General features: G+C 37.0%; 1 protein-coding gene and 1 non-coding gene across 3 annotated transcripts in view; one reads left to right on the plus strand and one right to left on the minus strand.

The window, feature by feature from the left end:
* NELL1 (neural EGFL like 1) overlaps positions 1–27,746 on the plus strand; it is a 949,069-nt gene that overhangs the window by 409,016 nt on the left and 512,307 nt on the right. The gene's annotated exons all lie outside the window — the stretch shown is intronic.
* On the minus strand, positions 26,783–26,912 carry LOC129406349 (small nucleolar RNA SNORA61). Its single transcript, XR_008630955.1, has one exon. It is a non-coding gene; the product is annotated as a small nucleolar RNA SNORA61 (small nucleolar RNA).

The raw sequence follows: 27,746 nt of genomic DNA on the forward strand, positions 1-27,746 counted from the left end.
TTAGAGAACAGCCTAAACATAGGGGCAGTAGTTAGCTCTTTGGAGTGCCTGTTGAGTCATGTTTTATTTAATATGTTTGATATCTATTTCTTCATTTAATGTTCACAGATTAGTTCCAGTAACTAATCCCACTTAGTTACTGGAGTCAGGCTCTGAAGTTGGACCATCTGAGCCACACTGATGAACAATGGATAATGCTACAAAAATTGAGATGCGTTGATAGATTAGGATATAGAACTTGAACAGTAATTGTCTATGGAACTCACACTCCCATTGTATTTTCACTTCTTTATCTTCCATCATACACATGCCTGCATGCACATATGCCCATATATGAACACTGTCACTATCATCCCGTTGCTCATCGATTTGTTCGAGTGGGCACCAGTAACATCTCTCATTGTGAGACTTTATTGTTACTGTTTTTGGCATATCGAATACGCCACAGGTAGCTTGCCAGGCTCTGCCGTGTGGGCGCGATACTCTCAGTAGCTTGCCGGGCTCTCTGAGAGGGGTAGAGGAGTCGAACTCCAGTTGGCCACATGAAAGGCGAATGCCCTACCGCTGTACTATTGCTCCAGCCCATATATGAACACACAGAGAAAAATTCATTTATTCAAACACGTTTTCCAGAGTTCTAATCACACATCAGTTGAAGATAAATGAATGGGTTTAGCTAGAGGTGTTGCTGAGAATACAATTAGTATCTCAGTTTTAATGAGCAGTAAGAGGCTAAAAGAAACAAAAGACAAGTCTGCTCATAAAATAGACTGTCTGTTATTGACCACCCCCCCCCCCAATCCATGTCTCTACCAGATTTGTAGTTTGGTTGGTGGTAAATTGAATAGATTAATCATGGGGCTCAATTGATTGTATAGGGCTGCCTTTTGAACATTTTAAGTTTTCTTGAAGGAAAATACCCAGTGTCTAATAAAGTGCTTATTATTTTTTAAAGATAAGTCACATGGGTCCTGGTGAGCTTCTGAACTCAGGCAGTGGCAGAAGGAATGGATGAGCTCTGATCACGTGTGTAGAGTAGATGCACCGTCCTTTGGAGTTCTAGGAGACTAAAGTCTTACAGAAAAGAGCCAGATGCTACCTTTCATTCAGAATTTCTTGTTCTGTGGAAACACTCCATTTTGATCATATAGTTTGACGTTGAAACAATGAATATCTGTCCACTTGGCAAGAACAGAAGGTCTCACTGCAGAAACAGATGTGTTTGTTTTTCAAGTCCTTTAAATGGTTTCTAGTATAAAAAATTATTACACACTGTACCATCCACTTGTGGTGAGGGCTTCTTGGAGTTGTCAACACTACTTCAAGATCTCAAGATGTACAGCCTAGAAGTGTTATTGCTGGTACCTTGCTTTATGATGCTGCTTTGGGAGGCAGTGGATTTGCAGAAGAAACCACATAGAGAGCAAATATGTACAGTTAGTCTACTAAGTCTCAATACTTTGTGAATTTATATAACCTATGTAATTTAATTTGACCTGTTCTCCCACACCAAGAGTTGTATACCACACATTTATCATTGCACTTTGTAAAACTATATTGTTCTCCGGTTTATAAAATTGGTTTAAAATTTTTAGAATCTTTCTGGGCATGATTTTGATATTGCAAAGTGGCAATCATTAATTAAGTGCCAAAGAATGCATGTAAAAAATGTGAACATTGGAGGCAGTAAGACAGCCTTTTGTCTCAATTTGAACACTATCTCTGTGATCATGTTTCAGAAAGTTATTAAATATATTTGAACTTCTTTTAAAATCATTTTAAGCTTATAAAAAGATAAGGTATATTGGCAAAATGCATAATGCACACAAGGTGCTATATCAATATTCACTTTTTCCCATTTTTTTCCTTTCCCTCATATGTGGACATTCATAGGGAATTACAGTGCTCTCAGGAACAATACTGTCTATTAAATTGCAGGTATCCCTTTAAGTTGAAGTTTTTTGACACCAATTACTGTGTGTGTTTACCTTAAACTCACAGGTTGTTTGTTTTTAAGTACCTGATATTTAGGTTTACAGTCAGTAATTGCAATTATTATGCTGAATTAGAAAAAGCTCAAAGCAGACTGAGTATTAATATCTATATGCAATTTTTTCCTTTAGGATTTTTTATTTGATATAGCTAGGAAAATATTGGGATTTAGGAGACCCTTATAAGTGAAGAGAAGTTTTGGAATGGATCAGCTGGGTATTTGAAGATCCTAGATGAACTTTAATGGTTCTTTGGTTCTTTTACCAAATGGTATTGCAGATTTGTGTTCTTATAGGCTACAGTTAGAGGCAAAATGAATTATAAAACCAGAGATTTGGGCTGCTCTAAGAGCACCTGGTCTGGGATTACTGCTCTACTCGTTCTATGAGGCAGAGCCTGGCAAGCTACCCATGGCATATTTGATATGCCAAAAACAGTAACAATAGATCTCATTCCCCTGACCCTGAAACAGAGCCTCCAATCGTTGGGAAAGACGAGTAAGGAGAGGCTGCTAAAAACTCAGGGCTGGGAGGAATAGAGTTGTTACTGGTGCCTGCTTGAGTAAAGACGAACAATGGAATGACAGTGATACAGTGATACAGTGATACTCATTCTATGAGAAGTCCACTACTCACTTTGAAAAATTGCAATTTTTCTGTAATTTATACATTGGTGCACAGAATGTGCCTACTTAGAACATTTGCTTCCATGCTTTTAATCACTTTAGTTTTTTCCATTTCTTGTGACATATGGAGATTAGTATGGACTGAATGTGCACTGTTCTGCAATGCATGCAAGGACAGTTCAACATATATAGACCAATTGATGCAACAGATGAAATTGTCAAAATAGCAAAACTCAGATTATAATATTTATAGATGTAGATAGATCTGAAAAGATTAAATATAATTTTTAAAGTATTTGTTACTTTTACTATTTTTGGGGGGGACCATATCTGGTAGCACTCAGGGCTTACTCCTGGCTCAGTGCTCAGGGATCACTCCTAGTGGTGCTTGGATTTGATATGTGTTGCTAGTGGTCAAACTGGAACAAGTTACTTGAGAGGCAAGTGTACTATCTCTCTGGCGTCTAAACATCTTTTTATGATGAGAAAAATTAAGAAACTGGTGGTAGGAGGACCATTCTCTAATAGAGTAGAGGCTGTATGTAACAAACCCACAACTAAGCTTTGCCTTTAACATCAGGTACAAAGTTTCCATGTTTAATAATATTACTCAGCATTAGCTTCGCGGCTGAGCCGAGTTCGATTCCTCCACCCTTCTCAGAGAGCCCGGCAAGCTACCGAGAGTATGGAGACCTCGCGGCAGAGCCTGGCAAGCTACCCGTGCGTATTGGATATGCCAAAAACAGAAACAATAAGTCTCTCAATGAGAGACGTTACTGGTGCCCGCTTGAACAGTGACAGTGATTCAGCATTAGCTTAGTCCTTCAGAAGGACTAGAAGTCTTTAGCACAGCATTTAGGTAAGACAAATAAAAGATAAACAAAGTGGAAAATGAGAAGTTAAACTATTACTACTTTCAGATTACATGACACTGTTTAGATATAAAACAATGAAAGCTCCAAAAAGAAAACTATGAGAAATGATAAACCAATACAGCATAGTGACTGACTGCAAAGGCAATATATAAAAATCTTGCATTTCTACATGCAAACAATGAGCTGCAAGAGAAAGAAGCCAAAAACAAACACACAAAAAAGCCCCAATCTATTTGCAAGGGTATCAAAAGAATCATTCAAGATCCAAAGTAAGAGACAGGCATAAAAAGCTTTAGTATTTGCTAAATGGAACAGGAGGACAAAATGTGGTGGTGAAAAAAACTATTTCATGGTTATGAAAACAGACTTAACATTGTTAAAATGACTGTTCTATTGAAAGATTTATATAGAGTCAATGCAATCCTTATTAAATTTCCAGTCGAATTCTTTGAGAGCATGGAGCAAAAATTGCTAAAATTTGAATGGAATAGCCAGAGAAATGTGGAGAAAAAAGATGGGAGGCATGTCATGTCCCCACTGAATGCATGTCATAAACAGTAGCTGTAAATCTGTGGTAGTCCACTAAATTGGCATAATAAAAGCAGACACTGATACCAATGATACAGAGCCAAGAGCTCAGAAACAAACCCTTAGATGTGGACAGTTAATTCATAACAAAAGATTCACCATAAATAGGTAGGATCTCTCCAAATAAGGCATCCAGAGCATCAAGAGAAGCATGAATGGATACTCATCATTGTACAAGACATGACTAGCTTCAGGTTCTTGTGGGAAACAAACAAGGAAGAGGAGCATGCTTACTGCAAGCCGTCTTCAGAGTTATGGCTCTTTACTGTGTAGGATGATTCTCTAATGGAGCCAGCGGAAATAATAGTAATCCCCTAGTAATAGCAATATCTCTACCACCATAGCAGTAGCCTCCATACTTAGAAACTCTGAATGACCTGAGCTTTAATTTATTACTGTATCCCATCCCCTAAGTCATTCCATAATGTATTTGGTTATTTCCCAGGTAAATGAGGGGTTGTTAGAGCTGCCAACTGGACCTTATCTGTAAATGAGTGGCCAGTTGGAGGACTAGACAATCTGGTCTCTAAGTATTTACTTCTTCCTTAATTTCATCACTTATTATCAAGTTAAATAAGACTGACAATTAGGTACCACCTCAAAATAGGGAGAATAGCCATGATTTAAAAAAAAAATGTAGGAACAACAAGTGCTTTAGGATGTGTGTGGGGAAAAAATGGCCCTCATTCGGTTAGTGGTCAAGTTGTATCATTTTATCCTCAATGGAAAACAGCATGGAGCTTTCTAAAAAACCAAGGCTATAACCACCATATATAAAGCAATTTTACTGGTAGGTATCCAAGAAAACACACATACACACACACACAAAACACTAATTTTAAAAGATGTATTCCCACCTATGCTCATCACAGTGCTATATACAATAGCTAAGATTGAGATATAGTTCAACTGTTTATTGGATGTGCCAAAAACAGTAACAGTAGGTCTCTCAATGAGAGACGTTACTGGTGCCAACTCGAACAAATCGATGAGCAACGGGATGACAGTGACAGTGACAGTTTAATAGCAAATGAGTAGATAGAAAATACATGGCACATGTACATAATGGAATACTACTCAGATATAAGAAAAGATAAGGTTCTTTTTTTACAATATGGATAGAACTGGAAGAGGTTATACTAAAGGAAAGTAAGTCACTGAGAAAAAGACAAATGCCAGTTGTCCTCACTCATATAAGGATGAAATAAACAAAGTGAGGGAGCGTACAATATCCAATTAAAACAATCCCTTAGACTCTAATTTCTGTAGATGGTGGTTACCCAGGGTTTAGGAAATGGAGTTTATTAAAGAATTTAGTGGCTATGAGAACAGATAACTGGTTAAAGAAACTTAATACATCTTCACTATGGAATACTAAGCAGCTATTAGAAAAGATGAAGTCATGAAATTTGCATATAAGTGGATCAACATGGAAAGTATCATGTTAAGTGAAATGAGTCAGAAAGAGAGAGACAGACATAGAAAGATTGCACTCATCTGTGGAATATAAAATAACAGAGTGGGAGACCAACACCCAAAAGTAGTAGAGATAAGGACCAGGAGGTCTGCTCCACATGCTGGAGGAAAAGGCAGCTCAGATAAAGAAGGGAACACCAAATAAAGGATGTTGGGAGGACCCATTTGGGTTGAAAGATGCATGCCAAAAGTAGACTATAGACCGAACATGATGGCCGCTCAATATCTCTATTGCAAACCATAACACCTGAGGGGAGAAAGAGAGTAAAAGGGAATACCAGCCACAGAGGAGGAGCAGGGTGGAGGGGACAGGGTGGGATGGTGGGAGGGATGTTGGGATCATTGTTAGTGGAAAATGGCCACTGGTGGAGAGATGGATACTCAATCGTTGTATGACTGAACACAAGCATGAAAGTTTGTAAGCCTGTAACTGTACCTCACAGTGATTCACTAATTAAAAAAGAAAAGAAAAGAATTTAGTGGCTAAACCAAAGTATAAGCACTTTGGTGGTAGACATTATGCAATAGATTTAAATCTTAAAATGTATAAATAATTTGTAAACTACATCTGATTAAATAAGCTACAATAAACTGTTAGCTAGAAGGCAGGATGAACACTTTTAAAGTAAAATATGAAAAAAAAGCTCTCATTTTGAGCCATTTTTCTATACTCAGCATGACTTTGTGTAGGTCTCTGGGCATCTGTCATTTTACCAGACAGAACCTTGAACCCAGTAGACTTCTGATCTCTCTCTCTTTAACATGTTTTCCCAAGTTTGATGGACTCAGATATCTAGATTCAAAAAAGGGGAAGGAAGAAGAAATTGATTCAAAGCCATGGGAGCAGGGGCCAAAAGGTACACCGGTGGTGTTAAGGAATTATAGTGCTAAATATCTAAACCACAGAGTCAAAACCACTGAAAATCACAAGACCCAAACTTTAATAACCAAAGTTTAAAGGTTTCTGTCAAGATGACAGACTGGGCCTGGGGTGGGGTGAGGATAGAAGGAACCTGGGAACACTTGTAGAGAGAAATTAACACTGTTGGCCGGATCAATGATGAAACATTTTATGTCATATATCCAATTATGAATGATTTGTAACTCATGGTGATTTTATAAAATAGAATTAGGAAGAAAATCTTATAGAGATTTAATGAAATAATTACTCAAGAAAGGATTTCTTTCCTTAAATAATGAGGTTTTGAATGTGAATATTTATCTCTCTTTAAGGCCTAGCTACCTTTGATGCCCATGTAGTCTTGTTGTTATTTTATTTCTGATGGCTCACTTTCTCAGTTCATCTTCCCACCATGCTTAGGTGCTCATTATATTACCCATTTGAAGAACCCATGATAAGCAAAGGAAAACAAATCATATTTCTTCATTACCAGGGGTTCATTATCATTGATTCCTTTGTCTTGGAATCAATGGAAGACCAAAAGAAGGAGTTTAAACTTACAGCTAAGGTATTATTAGCAGTACTTATTGTTATTATTGTTAGCTTTTTTTTGCCTTCCAGTGGAAGCTATTAAAGCATCAAATGTGGTAGGTGAATTTATGAATAGTTAATACAGCTATGAGACAAATGGCATATCAAGCCAATTTTTTAATTCAACAAGGAAGTATTAAATACAAGTGCAAAATCCCAGAATAAAATCCCTAAGTGTTTGTAAATCACTCCATCATCATTGAGAGAAAAAACAATACTAGTTGAAATATTAAAATTTCACACATCAGAGTCCTCCTCCTGTTACTGTCCTATGCAGGGTGATGTCTATAATTTATTTATAATTCTCAGCTATGTCTTCCCCCCTCTCTCAGCTCCACAGCTACAGAACTGTGCTTTGAATTCTATTTTTATTTTAAATGTCAGTGGTTTATTGTGTGAAAGCATTTTTTTGGCTTCAAAGTTCTTGGACTTTTCTATGAGGAATATAACCACAGTAACTTTATAGGGATGAATGGTATAAAGGAAACCGAAAAACTAAAGGTAGGTGGTTTTGTATTAACAAAACCCGGCACATAAATTTTGGCAAAGTTTTATATAGAGGAAATAGAACCACTGTTCATGCCAGAGAATTCAAAATTCAGTAAAGAGGAACAGAAAAATGAAATCAAGAACGTATGGCTCAAAGCTGTGATGAGACATGAGTGCCTCAGGCAATAGCAGTAAGGAATAACATGCCCTAATTTTGTTGTCTTAGAAGTGAAACATTTCACTTTCTGTTTATTATTCAGAATATATGCCATTAGCCACATGTGTACACATGTGTACATCTTTAGTCAGCTCTAAGGCTATAGCCCAGGTTTCATTACCATGTGTTTTCCTTCCTGTTCAAATACACATCCAGAAATATGTTCCTGACCTTTCAACCTGACTTGCTCTTTCTGCATTTCCCCGTAAATTATAACACCAGCCTCACATTATATATATATATATATATATATATATATATATTTCTATGTTGTCTCCCTCTTTTTTCCCCCTTCTCTGTGGTTGACATTATTATAGGCTCCTCTTGCTTCCTAGAGAACTTGAAGCAGAGATTCTCAATACCTGGAAGCAAGGTCAAATGTCTATCTGGTTTCATCACCTTGGAGGCAGATAACAAACTTTAATCAGCTCTAGCATTTTGTAAATCATTCTCAGTAGTTATCTGGAGCCAGTTTTGAATAGATTAGTTGGAAATAATCTGGAATGTCAAGGCCTAGATATTTAAAGAAAGAAACAGAGGGAGAAATTTCCAGGAAGGCAGACATTGATCTGTTTCCTAAGTGGGAGAGAAGGCAAAACAGATGTAGACATTTTTTCCCCTGCTGTTACATTCTGACAATTGTGGATGTCTATGGTTGAATAATCTGTGGGATGAGTTAATGATTTCAAGTTGAGTCTATTGCTGCTTATTTTTGAGTAAAATAAAAATGATGGCTGAAAATCTGTGTTTAGTAAATGACTTTGGTGTATGAAGCCTATTCTGGCATGATAGCATTCTGCTATTGAGGTTTATCTGATGACACCCAAAAGTAATATGCTGTTTGAAAGAAGGGAAAGTGATTACTGAGCAAGTATTGTCGGGGAAAACTCCTTCAAGGAAGTAGCATCCATCCTTTCTGTTAGATTTGAAGGAAATAAGGTAAAATCAGTAAAGATTGTGTCTTTGTTTTATTGCTTCCCATTAGTAATAACTATCTAAAATTGCTTTTGTAGCTAGATTGAGCCAGCTCAGGTTCGATAAATGAGAAATAAGTAAATCTTTCTCTTATCTTTTGAAAATTATTAGTGAGCATAGAGATTTTAAACGACCTTTAGAAGGCAAAACACAATTTTCTTTAATTGAATTACCGTGAGAAAAATTACAAATCTTTCCAGTTTAAGTCTTGGTCATACAATGATCAAATACCCATCCCTTCACCAGTGCACATTTTCTACCATCAAGAACTCCAGTATACCCCCCCAACTCACCCTTCCCCCTGCCTTTGTGACAGATGATTTCCACTTGACTCTCTCTCTCCACTTTGATCACATTCAATATTTTGACAAAAGACCCACCATTATTTATTATTTGGAATTTTCCCCAACAATCAGACCTGCCGAAAAGGCGCCATTAGATAATTTGTTTTCTATTGCTAATATGAAGAGCATATAATGATTTTGGATTTCTGATATTTTAGTAATAAGTCTGGAGGGATTTCTGCCAAAAGCGTCTGGGTTCCGAGATTGGTTTGTGTGCCTCTGGGATCATGGCTGTTCAGGAGCCAGAAGAGCCGTTTGTGGGTGGCAACCAAAACACAAATATTTAAGTTGAGGAGAAATGAAGAAACAGCTCCTTCTGGTTACTATTGGAAACCAGTATGATAATGTGATGGTGACTTTTTGTGTTAAATAGCATCTCTACGAGAACAATTGTCAGAGTGTGGGCTTAGTACTAGTAACATCAGTGTGTCACCAGTGATTTTCTTAGATACATGGAACTTTAGTGCCTTTGCAGGTCTTCTGAATCAGATTCTACATATTATCAAGGCTACAGCTCATTTGTAGGTATTTAATGTGCATTAGAGGCAGTAGCATACTGCATTTACCCAACTAAAAATCATCAGAATCAACTGATTAGCATTTTAAAAAGTCCCACATTAGCTTAGATCTAATGAGTTAAAAGTTGAGGTCTCTGGTAGGGGTGGGGTAGGATCAGAAATTGTTGAGATTGTATACAGATTTCTTTATTTCAAAATGTCTACCAGACATTCTGATAATCCAGCTTTGGAAGTTGCTACTGTTTGTGATTCTAAGAAGAAAGGACCGGAGAGATAGAACAGGCATGAAGGCACTTGCCTTGGATGCAATTTTTCTGATTCAATCCCCAGCACTGCTGGTGTGACTGAGCACAATCAGAAGTACCTCCCCAAACTCCCCTGTGTGGTTCAAGTTCTCCCTTCCTCCTCAAAAGAAATGTAGAATGAAAGCTCCCCAGATTTGTTTTTCTCTTTTTGGATTTTGGGCCACACCTGGTGGTGCTCAGGGGTTATTCCTAGCTGTGCACTCGGGAATCATTCCTAGCAGGGCTTAAGGAAACATTTGGGATGCTGGGGATCAAATCCAGGTCAGTATATACAAGGCATATGTCCAATCCACTGTATTACAGTTCCATCCCTCTCCAAGTATTTTTCATAGGCCTAGTAACAAAATTAGAAATATTAAAACTTGATTATTATCTACAATCAATAACCACACTTTTTTTGTGTGTATTTAATCAAGAAGCCAAATTTCACCCACCATATAATAGAGGACAAAAGGAAAGACCCAACATCTATTAAGTTTCAGCTAAGTCATGAATTTCTTGGAGCCTAGAATGACCATCAGACCAGCTGATGGTCACACTTGACTTTTCTTATCAGCAACATAAAAGACAGAGCCTACACATCATAATATATAAGACAAACCTGAAAATTACAGTATATAACACTTAGTATAAATAGAACATAATTTTGTATAGTGCTTTGGGCAGTATTGCCATTTTGATCATGTTAATTCTCCCTATCCATGAGCAGGAGATGTGTCTCCATTTCCTAGTGACCTCTTTTATTTCTTGAAGTAGTGTTTTGTAATTTTCCTTGTATAGGTCCTTCACCTCTTTGGTTAAGCTGATTCCAAGGTACTTGATTTTCTGAGGTACTATTGTGAACGGGATTGTTTTTTGAATGTCTCTTTCTTCTCTTTCATTATTTGTATATAAGAAAGTCATGGACTTTTGGGTGTTGATTTTGTAGCCTGCCACTTTACTATATTGACTATTGTTTCTAGGATTCTTTAGGGTTATTCTGTAGAGTCTTTAAGGTTTTCTAACTACATTATCATATTGTCTGCAAATAGTGATATCTTGACCTCTTCCTTTCCTATCTGTATGCCCTTGATATCTTTGAAATGAGTCAGAAAGAGAGGAACCGACATAGAGGGACTGCACTCATTTGTGGACTATAGAATAACATCACATGAGGCTGACACCCAAGGACAGTAGACACAAGGGCCAGAAGGATTGCCCCATAGCTGGAAGACTGCTTCATGAGCGAAGGGGAGAAGGCAGATGGAATAGAGAAGGGATCACTAAGAAAATGATGGCTGGGGGGAACCAGTTGGGATGGGAGATGCATGCCAAAAGTAGATAATAGAACAAACATGATGACTTCTCAGTGTCTGTGTTGCAAGCCATAATGCCCAAAAGCAGAGAGAGAGTATGGGAAATACTGTCTGCCACGGAGGCAGGGGGAGGGTGCAAAAGGGGGGTATACCTGGGATATGGGTGGGGGGGGAATGTGCACTGGTGGAGGGATGGGTGTTTGATCATTGTGAGATTGTAACCCCAAAATGAAAGTTTGTAATTATCTCATGGTGATTCAATAAAATAATAAAAAAAATAGAACATAACACACAAATACAGCATGCAGCAAGTAAGTCTCTCCCAAAGTCATTCAGGTTGTTGGGGGGTAGGTAGGAGTACTCAAACTTCTCTAATTCCAGTACACTTAGATCCCCAAATTCCTGCTTTTATACATTGACCTGATTTCCAGCAGTGGCTTATTTGTGAGGCAGATCATCCAAATGCGATGATTTCTACTTCTGCTTAACTTGGGCAGAATTCCATAATTCTCACAAGGTGGTAAGGTACCCTTTAAGTAAGAATTTTCCTTTCTCAGCATACCCCCAGCCTATTATCCTCTTCCCCTTTGGGAAATAACATACCTAAGTACCACTGCAAAGACAGATGAATTGATTCAGATAAAGGTCAATGCCCACAACTATCCCCACTCATAGAGATCACCTACAGAATGGCCTCAAGTCCACAGGTAAATGTGGTCTAGACAGAGGGTTATTAGGTGTGTATCCCAAGGAACTCTCCCCATTTACAGAGGAGATGGGACCACACATGGTGGACTGACTTGCCCTCAGCTGTTTCTCTGATCATCTGGAGTGGGGTGAAAGTCAGCTCATGTCTTAATTGGGTAAGAGCGAAGGGAACCATGGGGTTTACCCAAAAGTTTCCAAACCCAAAGTTGACTCATCTGAGTAGATTTCACTCCTAGCTGACTTAACAAATTGTAACCAATGGAAGATTCTGTTTCGTTGCTTCTTGAGGGCAAATAAAAGAAAAACATCAGGGGTTGAAAATGAACTTTATTGGCAATAAGGAGGCAAGGTGAAGATAGAGGAGTGATGCCCTCAAAGTAGTCATATTTTGAACACATTACACAGAAAGAGGGTTAAATTCCTACATGCATGAGCTTAGGACTCTTGAAAGCTACAATTAAAGATAAATTTTATTTTCAGTCTGATGCCTATTGCAAAAACCCTTCTATATTAATGACTTCCAGATACTTTCCCAAAAGGTGAGTTAATCAAGACATGGGTTGCTCTTCTCTGGAATATTTTATCATTACACATGATTGTTTCATTATAGTGTCATGAACAAAAGGCGCGTGTTTCATGCCTGAAGTAAGCATGAATAGTTGTGGTACTGTTTAGGCTTTGTCAGTCTTGGTTCTATAGTATTTTGGGCCTTTTCACTCTGAGACTCATAAAAAATGCAAATATCCTTTGCTGTGTTTTTTTCAATTTTTTTTTACTATTTATCATGTGGCAAAAGAAGAAATATGGTTATTTAGAATTGTAAAGGGAAAAGCCTGGTCCTACAACAGGTTAAGGTCTATTAAAATATCTGATTATATCTCTCTTGGGCTCTTATTGATTCTGGCCGAATTTTTATAACCCATAAAAAAATGAACTCTTAAACTGTTAACTAAAGATGACTAAACAGTTTTCCAGAATGGAAGAAATTTTACTGACTCTAATGCTTATAGATTGGGTGAGAAACACAGTCGTGAAAATGGTCTTTTATTCTCTGTATGTAATCAGCTTAGCTGAGAGGGAAAAAATTAGAAGTAATGTCAATTCATGTCAAACATTAGGGTCTAGCTTAGATGTAGGGTTTTCATCTTCAAGAAATGGAGCTGAATATGTATGACATGTGGAATCATGTTTTGAGCTACTTAGAAGTGGGTTTATTATAACTGCCCCTCACTTTTTACTATTTGAGAAAGCTGAATCCCCTTTTCATAACAAATCTTCTTTATTTTTACAATTGATATAACATCGAATGGCAAGATTCTATATGCTTTGGGGATACGGTTTCAAATATTTACCAACATATAACTTCACTGCACTCACCAACAAACCTTTGAACTCAGGTAATTGCCCTATGACTTCCCTCTCTGATAAACTCAGTTCTACATTCAGAGTCCAAGAATTTAGTTTCCTTTGGCTGCATATGTGTCCTTGTTTTATTTTCTTATATCTCACATAAGAATGAGATCTGATATTTGCCATTTTCCTTATGATTTATTTTCTTAACATGCCCCCCTCCAGTTCTATTCATGTTGCTGTAAAAGGCAAGATTTTATCTTTTCTTTTAACTAATATTCCATTATGTTTGGGTACCGTCACTACCTAATACATTCATCTGCCATTGGTCACATGGATTATTTCCAGATAATGGCTACTGTAAGTAGCATTACAATGAGTATAGATGTGCATATATTTTTGAATTAGTGCATTTGTGTACTGGAGCAGATATAGGAGTAGAGTTGCTAGATCATAGTACAGTTCTGTTTTTTAATATTTTGCACAATCTTCATATTGCTTTCCATAAAGGCTGGATCAATTTACATTTCTACCAATAGTTAATGATGAGGATATATTTTATCGAACTTATTATTTCTAGCCTTTTAATATTAGACATTCTCTCAGGTAGAAGATGATAACTAATCATCATTTTGATTTACATTTCTCTGATAACAAGTAAAAAAAATGGGCACTTGGGTTGTTTCTATATTCTGCTACTGCAAATAATGCTGCAATAAGCATATGAGTGCAGGTGGCATTTTTGCTGTGTGTTTTGAGGCCACCAAGGTATATTCCCAGAAGTGGTATTTCTGGATCAAATGGGAGCTCAAATTCTAGTTTTTGAGGAATGTCCATATTGTCTTCCAAAAAGGCTGGACCAGTTGGCATTCCCACCAATAATGCCTGAAAGTCCCTTTCTCCCTGCATCCACACCAGCACCGGTTGTTCTTGTTCTTTTTGATGTGTCCCAATCTCTGTGGTATGAGATAATTTCTCCCTATCTCCTGTGTTTTCTAGTATTTTAAGCAGTAACATAGTTTTTGATGTTTGGGTCTTTGCTTTAAATTTATTTCTAGATACTTAATAATCTTTTGTTTATTTTTGGGCCATACCTGTTAATGTTTGGGGTTCACTTTTAGCTCTGTATTCAGGGGTCACAGATTGGCATGCTTGGGGACCATATGAAGTGCTAGGGATTGAACCTGGGTTGGCTGTATACCAGACATCCACTCTACCCACTGTACTATCACCCTGGACCAAGCTCTCAGTAGTTTTCTTTATTTTGTTGTAAATGGAATTACTTTAGTTTTAAATTAGTCCTCTAGTTTATTGCTTGCATCTAGAATAAACTGGGTATACAATAACTAACAGATTATTGTATACTGCTATTTTAGGTTGCTGTTTTACTACAATTGTTTCTTGCTTCTTAAGATATTTTTTAGTAAGAGACTTTAGTCTATATTTATCATTTGGTCTGAAAATTGTGATATTTTCCACTTAGGTTTTTTTGTTTACTTATTTTTCTTATCTGTGACTAGAACATCTGTTATCATGGTGAAAATAGTGGTCAGGTTAGACATCTTTGCCTTGTGCTTGATCTTAGAGGAAGAATTTTTAGATTTGTCCACCAAATGTGATGTTTTCTGTGGTTTATCACATATGGTATTTGCTATGTTGAGGTATGACTTTGCTTAATCTCCATTTTGTTATTTTATCACAGAAAAATGTTTAATATATTATAAAATTCTTTTCTATTGATATAACCATCTATTTTTAAATATTTATTTTTGGTTGTTGTTGCTATAGTGTTTTACATTAACTGACTTACTTATATTAACCACCTTTAATCTAAGTGGAAATAGATACCATTTAGTCATGATGAATGATCATTTTAATGTGTTGTTTTATTTAGTTTGGTAAGATTTTATTGGGGATGTTTATCTCAATGGGATATATCCTTAGAAATATATCAGGGATATAGTTTTGTAATTTTCTTGTGAAAATTATCACTGTTTGCTTTTTGGTATCAAAGTAATAATGACCCCACAGTGTGTTTATAGAATAATTCCCCTTTATTCAATACTTTGTTTGGAAAGATAGGTAATAGTTCATTCTTAAAGTTTTCTTAAACTCACTATTGAAACTATCTAATCCTGTTTTTTGTTTGTTGTGTTTTCTGAGGAGTCCTTTGATTATTGTTTCAATGTGTTTGCTTTTAATTGGCTTATTGGGTTTTCTATTTCCTCTAGTTTCAGTTTGGGGTAGTCGTAGTATGCTAGGCATTTGTCCATTCTCCTGTTAAGTTGTTTCTGCAACTTAAGGTATAAAGTTGTTTCTAATGGTCTCTAATGATATTTTGTATTTCTGTGTTGTCTTGTAACATCCTCTTCAGGTCTGATCCTGTTTTTTATTATTACCTGCTCCCTTTTTCCCCCTAGCTAACTATTTGTCCTATGAAGAATTAGCTCTTCTACCTATTGACATTCTGTATTATATTTTTGATTTCTATTTTGTTCATTTTTGACCTGAAATTTATTACTTCTGTTATTCTATCTGTGTCGGTTTCTTTTTGCTTGTCTTTTACAAAGTATTTGGTTTAAAATTGAATTTTTTTTAAAAGAAACATGTAATGCTATGTACTTTTTCCTCTTAGTATTAGAAATCTCAGGTCTATGAACTTTTTCAGATTTTAGCTCCTTTTATGATGCATTTCTTTTTTCCCCCTGATTATTAGAGATTTGGGGAGAAAGGAATGCATGTGGAATTGGTGGTGTTTTTGTCCTTTGTTTTTGTAGATGCTAAGGTTTGAACCCAGAACCTCACTCATGTAAGACATGTACTTACCCTATCACTGAGCTACATCCCCCAGCCCACTGTTTCTATATTCACGAGTGTTTTGTCCTCTTGATATGTTGATCACTTAACATCACATGATATCTGTCCCTGTCTCTCTATATTCTTTTTCAGAAGTATACCTTACCTGATTAAATCAGGTAAGGTATACTTAAATATACTTAAATATGCTTGTCTTTTCCTGTATTAGCCTGCCTTTTAATCATTTCTTTTTTCTTTTCTTGTGAAGCAAGAAAGTTAGCCTTTTAATAATTTCTTTTTTTTTTTGAAGCAAGATGGTTTTTTATCAAAACCTATTTAGAAAGATGTAAGAGGAGAGAAAGTGAGAAGTATATGTTGGACAGAGAACATAGGATTCTCCATAGTGGAAATAAACAAAGAAACAGACAAGCAAATAAGGTACGTGTTCAAGGTAGAAGAAGAGCTTAAAAAGCTAATCTCATTTTCCATATTTTTACTTTGCCTCAATTGATTCTTTGAGTGGAAGTTCGTCTTCATAGATAGCAGAAGTTGATTTTTTTTTTCTCTCCAGCCACTCTCTGCCTTTTGTTTGGAGAGTTCAGGCCACTGATATTTAATGAAATTATTATTACAAAGCCTTTTATCATTCATTCTAGATTTGAATCATTATATTAGCATGTAATATTTTATACTTATTCTCTTCTCTTATACATTGATATGTTTATCAGTATTGATAAGATTTCACTTGTGCCTCTTGTACTTTTTTGTTTTGTTTTGATGTTATCTTAAGATTTTTAAGCTTATAATGATTTAAAAATTAAATATACCTCAAGTTCATTCTAAGAACTCTAGTTTTCATTTTCTGTCACATTTTATGTATTTGGCACTTTAAGCTGTAGTTTCTTTTGCTTTTATAGAAGTTTATTAAGTATTTTTGTGAGCTTGTGTAAGTGGTTATGTATTGCTTCTATGAACAGTTGTTTTTGTCCTTCAAATCAGAACAATGCCCTACTGGGTAGAATATTTGTGTTGGGGATTTTTGTTCAGTATTTGTCTATATCTATCACTCCCATCTAATCTGTACAGTTTCTGGTGAGCAATCTTTGGTTGTCTTAATGTCTTAATGGAGGTTCCTTCAGATTTAGAACTTTGCTTTTCTCTTGTTGCTTTAAAGAGTGTCCTTTATGTTTGACTTTTGCCATTCTAATTATAATGTGTCTTTGGACATTCCTCGTATTTTTATGCTTTACCCATCCTTTTGAAATATTCTTCTGTTCTCATTTTATTAGTATCAGTAGGTTAATTACTTTGGGTTCTTTTCAAGTAAGTTGCATAGCACTGGTTGCCCAGCTCACAGTTGTATCAGGAATTCTTTCCAGGCTATTGTCATGAGCCATTAATGAAGGTAAATGTTTGTGTCTCTGGATTATATATTGTGCTGCATATTGGGTTATACAGGGACTTGGTGACCATGTCCTGGTGGGTATGTATAATAGCTAGGGTCTGGAGGATATAAACACCTGGCATTGGCTGTGACACCATGAGTGCTTGATGGTGGTTCTGGTACTCAGTTTGAGTAAACCTGGCATCTACCTGGTATTTACCATTGCAAGTGCCTGGATTTCTCTATAGTGTTGAGTTTGGTTGTATCTGGCAGAAACTATAAGCTTCATGGGCATGGATTTCTGGCATTGGCTATCATGCTAAAGTCTAGCAGTCTAGATAATGTATTGGACTTTCCGAGTCCTAAGTATTTGGGGCTGGCTGTGATACTGAGATTCAGTGCACCTGAACAGTGACTGGGGAGTTCCACATGTACTTTGGGAACTGTTTCGAGTGCTTTGCAGCCCCTGTTTTGCTGTAGTTGTGTACTGATTGCCAATTGGGAACTTGTACTGGGTATAAAGGCAGTCTGGGGGCCTTTGCTCAGCAGGTGATAGAGGATAAGGATTTCCAGGGAGGAGAGTCTAGCTGAGTATACCCAACAAATGAGAATAGCGGAAAATTGGCTCCCTTGCAAGCTGACTGTGCTTTTGGGAGGACCGGACTGTTTGTTGGCATAACGATGTGACTAGGGCCAGAGAGTCAGCAACAAGAGCTGAGCGCATGCTTTGAATGTGATGTCTGCGTTCAGTTCCCTGGCACTGGATGGTCCCCAGAGCATCCGGAGCAGTCTCTGGAGTGACCCCAGGCCCAGAGCCAACAGTAGCTTAAGGCACTGCCAGGTGTGATCTAAACTAAATCAAAAGAATGTGACTTATTTGCTACAGACACCTGAGAACTGATAGGGAGGAGGTCTATTTATCTGTCAGCAGTGAGCACTTTTTACAAACTTTGTGATCATCTTTTTACCCACATGAAACTCTTATAAATGGGTAGAGCACCCATCTGAATCCCTTCCCCAAGGTTTATTTGTAATGAGAGTGGTGTCCCCCAGTGCTGCTCTGTCAGCAGGCTTGAAAAGGTGACCAAGGAGGCAAGGGATTCCTCTTTCATTTATAATATCAACTTTCATTTATAATATCAACTTTCAAGTCTCCTTTTCCAGTGCTCTAGTTGTACGGTTGTAGGATTGAGGTGCTGAGTGTTTGGCATAATGCCCTCCCTGTACCTGTACACCCCTCCCGTCCCCCAAGGGCCATTTCTTCACCTTAGAAGGCTTGTAAATTTTTGCATCCTGGTACCCTGGTAGAGTTTCTATCTTGTCAAAGGTATTTCTTTGTCTCCCTTATGCCTATATGTTGTTGTTTTTTGGTTCCTTGTTGTAGAAGCTCTGTGAATCCAGATGGATTCTGTATAGACCAAAGTAGATTTCTGTGTTGATTTATTGTGATCACAGGAGGCGCAAACCCAAGCTCGCTATTTGGCCATCATTGGGCCCTCCCTGCATAAATTCTTTAATGTTCTTAACTTGAAATCAGAACTATAATTATAAGTAATATTTGGAACATGGGTGGCACATATCATCATGTTACATACACTGATTTTGGCAGTGTTTAATCAGAAATGACTTGGAAATGGTGTAGCCGCCAGAAATCATATATTTTTGCATGAACTGTATTAGGTTAAAGAAAGATCACAAGCTCTTTCTCAGAAATCCTTTTTAGATTTGCAGAGCTGCATAGAGAAGTTTAGAGATGGCACTGCATCAGACCGGCCGAGCTCTCGTTGTGAGGCTTAGCTCTAGTTTGATTTGTGTTTGTCCATGTCAGCTCACCTTCCAGGTTTGCATATGAAAAGACAATCATGAGTATCAGAGAGAGCAAAAGTGGTGAGGAAAAGGACCAGTGATGCCCAGGAATCACTAGTTCTAACATGCCATATTCATTTAAAGATAGACAAAAAGGAAAGTTATTGAACACAGTTTAAAAATTTTCTGAAATAGCATAGAGTATTATTATAGAGCAGTAGAAGAAATGCTTACTCTTGTAAATGATACTTCACAGGAAACAAAAGGCAATTTTGGATGCTAGCTCATTAAGCTAGAAAATAAAGGTATATATGTGATCACAAGGAGATACAGAATGCAATAAAATGCCAATATGCTGAAGTTCAGTGTGAGATGAAAGACAAATTGACTGCATGGGCAAAGCACTGCGAGATACTCAAAATTTAAGAGCAGAATTAAAATTCTTGTACTGTAGCATAAATCAATAACACAATAGAAAATAGAATCTCTGGCAGATATTTTAAACTTTGGAAGTTGTTATTGAAAGCAGGAAAATGAAAGCATCAGAAGATAGTAGACAGGATGCGATCACAACTGCACTTTTCAATTTATAGAAAAAGAATATGCATTAGTGAATTATATAATAAATATTATAAAACTAAAGCCTATATTGATCTATAGAACAGAAGCCTCTAAGAAACAAAGACCAAAGCAGTACTATACCTAAATATAGTCCACTGACTTTTTTCAAAAATAAAAAATTTCATTTTTTGGGTGGGGAGAACTTCCAAGTATACCTCAGGGGAACCAGGGAACTTCCTGGCAAGTCTAGGAAAAAAACAGACCAGTAGTTCAATGCAAGGTCCTGAGTACACGGTGTTTCTCAGGCCCACTGGTGCTGGGATGTAAAATGACCACCCCACTGGTGCTGATGACCTCCAAGTTTGCACCTGGTGATGCTTAGAGGGTCATGTGATTCTGGGGATCAAACTGGCTGCACACAAGAAGTGCATCTCATTATCTGTATTAACTCTTTAGCCCAAGAATCCTCTTTTTTTATGGCATAGAATATCTAAGGATTTAAAATACATGCATTATGGGGCTGGAGAGATAGCACAGCGGGTAGGGCGTTTGCCTTGCACGCGGCCGACCCAGGTTCAAATCCCAGCATCCCATATGGTCCCCTGATCACGGCCAGGGGTAATTCCTGAGTGCAGAGCCAGGAGTAACCCCTGTGCATCGCCAGGTGTGACCCAAAAAGCAAAAAAAAAAAAAAAATACATGCATTATGTATTTGGGATAAGACTCAAAGGGGTGGGAAAGAACTTGACATATGCAGAGTCCCGAGTTTGATGCTTAATATCGAATACCTGCCTCCCCCCCCAACCCCCCTGCTGCCATCAAGTATAGATCCAAATAACACCCAGAACCATCAGAACCCTAATACTGAATTGTGAGGGTCACATCGGTCAAGTATCATTTGGAATGGACCCATGTGCCCCATATCTAGCACTTCTGAGTGTGGTTCCTGTTTTAAAAAATAAAATAAATAAATAAATAAATACCCTGGAAAAGATATTTTACATAACTAGGAAGTAATTTAAAATGGAAAACTCCAGTATGGGAAAATCTTTTAGTTTAAATATAACCAATATATGGTACTAAGCAATATAACCAATGCTTAACATTTAAGATATTTTAATGTAAATTAATTGCTAAGGAAAAAGGATATTCAAAATAATATTCAAAATAAAATATACAAATATTCTACAGAAAATGGAAGTGAAAACATTGTAAATTTCATATTTCAGATAAAACTCTAGAGATTGGTATCCTCCTCTCATATCTGCCCTGGCCTATTAGTGTGTGTGTGTAAATGTAGAGCACACACACACACATACACATATATATACACATAATACATACATACATGTATATACACGTACCGTATATGGAGATTGAGAGAGAAGTGGCGAGGGAAGAGAGAGATATTTTTTGTCTTAAAATAATCTGAAAAGTAAATACTAGTAGAATTACAGTGTCAGTCTTCCAACCCCTACAGGAAATACAAACAAATTAATCATAGTTATCTTAATCAAGTGAGGAAATAGTCAAATAAGTGTAGAGATATGTAATTAAGGTAACAAATAAGAGCTAAACTTACTATACTAACAATTTGAAGTATGTATATATAACAATCTTTATTTTTATACCATAAACTAACCATAAACTGATACTGTGTCATATTTCAATGATAATATGCAATTGAGAGAAAAGAGTTATTCAGTATAGTATAATACATTTAATTGGATTTTGGAATTGTGAAAGGATTATACTAATAAAAATATTTTTGTGTTGAACCGTGAATTGAACCCAGACCCCAGACATGCAAAGTAAGTGCTTTATTGCTGAGCCAGACACCAGAGCAATACAAGTATTTTTATAGAGACAGTCTCCGGAGGTGCAAGGCCTGGAGGTTGGGGTCTGAAGGTTGGATAATAAAGTTGGGCAGTGCTCAGGCACATGGGGGAATACTGAGCAAAAATATAAAGTTCTGGGAGTCAAACTTGAGGCCTTTCTCATGCTAGTTATGTGCCTTTTGAGCTATCTTCCCAGCTAAATAAAACTATGTACAAAATTTAAAAGCTAAGGGAGGCCAAAGTGATAGTATAATAGAGAAGGTACTTGCCTTGCACGTGCTGATTCAGGTTGGATCCCTGGCACTGCCAAGAATGACCCCTGAGCACAGAGTGAGGGTTGGGTCCCGAGCACACATGGGTGTGCCCCCAAACAAAACAATAAAAGGGTAAGGAAACTTAAAGTATAATAGTTATAGATGACAAAAGATTAAGCATATGTTATAAACATAAGTGGTTAAGGCAAACATCTCTGCACCTGCATTAAAATTCAACTAAAGTCAAGTTCTAAGAGTAAAACTGAAAATAAAGAAATTCCAGAATTGGGTCAAGATATAGCAAAAAAATCAGAACAGAAAGAGTATAAGGGGATCAAAATTAGTATGCTTCAAGGTCAAAGTATTAAAGAAAAGGACAACAGTCACTTGTTTTGTAGAAAGATTAAATCTATAATAAAGCAGGCATAAGTATGAATTTTTGTTTATAAATAAAACACCAAAATGCATGAACCAAAATCTGTTATAAAAACAATGGAGAATCGACAGAAACATAATTATAGTGGCAGATTTTTAATGTACTTCTCTCAGTCTGTGACAAAACAGAAAATAAATGAACATAAGGACTAAACAATTTATAAAACTGAGCTAGTAGATATATATTAAAATGTGTCCTCCAGAGAATATATCCATTTGTTCAAATGTTCATCAAATTTATCACCAATAATTATAATTATCATCAGTAACTCCCTTTGGTTTAGGGATGTTACTGGTGCTTATTTTTTAAAAAATTTAAAATGCTTTTATTTCAAAGAATTTTGTGTGATAAAACTGAAAGAATGACAAAATGTTCAAAATATGTGAAAAACACAACTATTTGGAAATGTTTACTAGACACTATCTCTTAAGTATCTGTTGGCTTAAAGAAGAAGTAAAACATGAGGAACAAATTATTTAGAATTAGTAGAGTTTTTGGAATGGGGCAAACACAGTTCAGCATGCCAGATTCATACATGTGGTTACATTTATGTGTGACCAAAACTATATTTTTATATAATTTTTTACTTTTCTGTACTTTCATTATTTTAGTTATGGTCAACCAGAAACTTTATTAGAGCACAAGGTACACAATGGAAGATAATTATTGAAAATGACAGTGATCAGTTACTAACTCTTGAATGCTTTTGTTGTTGTTGTTGTTGTCCATTTGCCTCTTATGATCTTTATTTACTGATTCTGAACCTTCCCTCCAACACAGTTGTTTTTTTTTTTTAATGAATCACCGTGGTTGAATGCCTTTTAGGGAAGTTTCAACTCTTCTTAAATTGTGCAGAAGATAGCACCTTTTGAAAGCCATCTCTGTATGAGGACGGCAAAAGGTGATCAATGCATAAAGGGAATTTGGTTTTGGACACATTTTATTGGCTTTTCTGTTGCTAATATTCCAATGTAAAAATAATAAAATTATTCCAGTAAATTTTATTTGTTTGTGTTTTGGGGGGTCACACCTGGCTATGCTTAGGGTTTACTCCTAGTTCTGTGCTCAGGGATCATTCCTGGCAGTGATCAGGGGTCACTACGGGGTACTGAGAATCAAACCCAGGATTGCAGCATGCACAGCCCAGGGCCTTACACTTCACTATCTCTTCACCTCCATGCCAGTAAATATTTCGGTTGCAATCTTGTAATACACAGGTACTATACTAAATGCTTTATAAATGCTATCTGAATTAATCCTCACTGCACTATGTGAAATGGGTAATTATCTTAATGGTATTGGTTTTCTTTCTTACAGTATATACGGTTTTATTTTGGTGGAAGCAGTATGGGAGCAGAAAGGTAGTACAGGGATTAAGTTTCATGCAGTCAACCCCAGCTCAACCCCTGATATCACATTATACCCCCCAAATCTCTGGTCTCTGAGTACTGCTGAGTCTGTTTCAAGGCCTCCGAAACTGACGTGGTGGTCCAGGGCCTGAATAGCATTATATCCTTGTGCCCTTACATTGAATCTCTGTCCCAGTTAGTCAATAATTGAGGTTTCTTTGGTGTTACTATGATAATTGTTTGGAGATGTTACCTGTAGGATAACATTGGGTTTGTCCTTTTAGCCTTGCTGCAGGGAACTTAGATTACCTTAAAGCAATGTCCTTTCTGTATGCACACAGGAAGACAGTTAATATTATGCTTTGTAACTTGGGAGCTGATTGATTCCAATAATATTTACTAACTTTGCCTGAGGACTGTGGTCTGGAATATATAGTGAATGTTCTCAGGAAGAACCAAACTTTAAGTTTGATACATCTCTTACTGTGCTCATACAGAATGACATTGCTAGAAATATTAGAAGTAAATTTGCTATAATTATTTAAGTGGATTACTAGCTAAGGAAAGAAGAAAGTGACACACCCGGGATGGGATCTGGCCCTTAAGTGGATCTCCTAGTAATCTGGAGTAATCTCCTTAGATGAGATTTTCTTAATCTCCTGGAGGAGTGGTTTTACCGTTCTTTGTTGATTTGTTAATATTCAACCCACCTTTGTGTCACCAGCCTATGTGATTTCTATATAAACTAAGATTGTAAGAGAAGAAGGGGGAGAAGACACAGAAGCAGAGCACAAGGGAGAGAAGACACAGAAGCGGAGAGAAGACACAAGTGGAGAGAAGACACAGAAGTAAAGCACAAGGCAAAACAGAATCAGGGAGTCATCAGAGCCAGAAGCAGGAGAAAGAAAGGGCAAAAGAGAATCAGAGTCATAGTAAGAATCAGAAGTGAGAGCGAGTGGGGCTCCCGAGACTGAAGCAGAAGGGGTCCAGAGAGAGAGATCAGAAGAAGAGAGATCGGAAGAGACCAGAGGAGAGACAACACAGAGAGACAGAGGTTGGAAGCGACCAGAAGAGAGACTACAGAGACAGAGTCAGAGATAGACAGACAGAAGAGAGAACAGCAACACACACAGAAGCAGAGCACAAAGGAGGAGCCATCCCAATCTGATCCATACATAGTGGCTCAAGAGCAGTGACGTGAGAGAGAGAGAGAGAGAGAGAGAGAGAGAGAGAGAGAGAGAGAGAGAGAGAGAGAGAGAGCTGCCCCGAGAGCCTGCGAACACACATCACCCTTCCGTACCTGTGTTTGTATTTTTCACAGTTACCAACCACACTCATTCACATAATGCAAATTTAAAATTGTTTATGTTTGGATTTCTCCCCCAACCAACAGTTCTCTCATTTCTCTTTCCCTTGTTAGGCCTCTTAATTCCCCTAGTGACAATCGTATTGAAATTAGGTCTGTTAAAACACCCCAAAGCCCTCTAAGTGTTTAAGTGAAACGAGGAGTTGTACGTCTCTCTAAATTAGAAACTAAAAATGATTAAGTTTAATGAGAAAATATGTTGGAGGCAGAGATTGGCCTTTTGCGCCAATTAGCCAAGTTGAGAATGCAAAGGAAAAGTTATTGAAGGAAATTAAAAGTACTAATCAAGTGAACACACAAATAGAGTCAAAATAAAAGCCCTCTTATTTTGGAGATGGAGAAAGTTGTAGTGAACTGAATAGCCAAAACATCAGCCAAAACATTCTCTTAAACCAAAGCTCAATCCAGTGCAGTACCCTATCTCTGTCTCTGTCTCTGTCTCCCTCTCTCTCTCTCTGTCTCTCTGTCTCTCTGTCTCTCTCTCTGTCTCTCTCTCTCTCTCTCTCTCTCTCTCTTAAGTTCTCTGATGGCTGAAAAACTGTGGAGGTTACTGAAGAAGAAAAGTTTATAGCTAGCAGAGCTTGGTTAATGAGGTTTAAGGAATCCATCTTTATTAACAGTAGTACAAAGTGAAGCAGCAAGTGCTGATATAGAGATACAGTGAGTTATTTAGAAGATCTAAATAACATTATTGATGGCAGTTACTACACTAAACAATGGATTTTCAATGCAGGCAAAGCAGCTTTCTGTTGAAAAAAGATGCCATCTAAAACTTTCACAAGTTAATGAGAATTCTGTTCCTGGCTTCCAAGCCTTGGTTGTGTTTCTTGGTGCAGTTAGTGACTTAATGCTGAAGGCAGTGTTCATTTAGCACTCAGTAAATGTCAGACTTCTTAAGAGTTTTCTTAAGACTGACGTCTCCATACATAACAATTCCTCCAAAGCAAAGGAAATTGACAGTTTTCTTGAGAGAGCTACTGTTCTAGATGCTGCTAAGAATGTTCTATGATTTGTGGAAGGAAGTGAAAATAATATATAAATTTTGGAATTAGTTGACTCCAACACTCAAGGATGACTTTGAGAAGTTCAACCTCTCAGTCATGGAAATAGCAAGAGAACTAGAATTAAAAGTTGGAGACTAGAAAGGTATTTGAATTCCTGCAATCATATATGATAAAAATGCAATAAGAAATTCTATGGATGAGGGAAAAAAGTATTTCTTTGAGAGGAATCCACTTCTTGTGAAGATATTATTAATGTAAAATAACCAAAAAAATCAGAATATTACATAATATTTCTTGATAAAATAAGAAAGGATTGACTGTAGGGTGTGTGTGGTGTGTGTGAGTGTGTGTGTGTTTGTGTGTGTGTGTAGGGGGAGATTGGGGTTATTGAACCCAGAATCTCACACAAGCAAGGCAGCTTCTAAGGATACATCCCTGACCCCTGTCTTCAAGTTTGCAAGAACTTTAATGGTAGGATAAATGTTATCAAATGGTATTTCATGGAAGAATTTTTGCTATGGAGGAATATTTGATGAAGGATGAGTCAGTTACTGTGCCCAGTTATGTTGTTTTAGCTTGTTATAGCTGCATTTATGTCCGCCACCCAGATCATTCAGCAGCCATTGACATTGAGACAAAACCTTCTACTCTCAGAGGATAGGATATCACTCAAGAGTAAAATGATACTGAGTTAGCATTTGTTTTAAGCAATGCATTATTTCTGTATTTATTTTTGTAACCTTGTTTAAAACTAGCTCTTGTACTAGTTGGCAGACTGAGCCCTGTGATGCCAGTTTTGGTATTTCTATTCCTCCTTTTACAATACCAAGACCAGGGGTCAGATCTGATGGGAAAAGAAACTGGATGGAAACAACACAGTATTTTTAAATTAATACATTAAGATATGGTACTATTGCCTTCTTCATAAAGTTTGGTATTAACAAAGTTTAAAGAAATTAGTCTATTATTTAATGTGTACAGCAGGCAGGGCATTTGTCTTGCATGTGGCTGACCTAGATTAAATTCCTCTATCCCTCTCGGAGAGCCTGGCAACTACGGAGAGTATCCCGCCCTAACGGCAGAGTCTGGCAAGCTACCCGTGGCATATTCGATATGCCAAAAACAGTAACAACAAGTCTCACAATGGACTTGTGCCTGCTAGAGCAAATTGATGAACAATGGGATGACAGTGCTACAGTGCTACTTTATTGTGGTAGTCTGAAGCAATCTACAATATCTGCCAGGTGTTTTGTATTATGTAGAATGGAAGTTTTTTTCTTTCTACTGTAACCAGATACCAAATATTTTTGTCATGTAACTGTATTACACATGTATAATTCACACCATGAAAGTCACTCTTGACTTCCTCTAGTATGTGTCTATGAGTGAGTTAAATGTTTACCTGAAAAATGTATCTCAAATCTGTTTCTAAGTTTAAGGTGTCATTTTAGCTTGTTAAATAATATTCCTTCTTTCTACATTCCCCCTTTCTCTCCATCCAATCTACTCCAGACCCAAATTCAGAGCAATTTTATTTTTAGATTTTTTAATTGGCACCTCAAATAGAGTTTAAGGGACCTATTTGAATATGCTCTGTGACATTCAACTGGAGTGGACCAATTCAGTGATCAGACCCAGTAATGTAGTTTTGCTTGTGTCCAGCAGTACTGGAGTCCAGAGGACCTCTGGAGTTCAAACTTGGG

This window comes from Sorex araneus, chromosome 6, assembly GCF_027595985.1.
Source record: "Sorex araneus isolate mSorAra2 chromosome 6, mSorAra2.pri, whole genome shotgun sequence".
NCBI classification, from domain to species: Eukaryota; Metazoa; Chordata; class Mammalia; order Eulipotyphla; family Soricidae; genus Sorex; species Sorex araneus.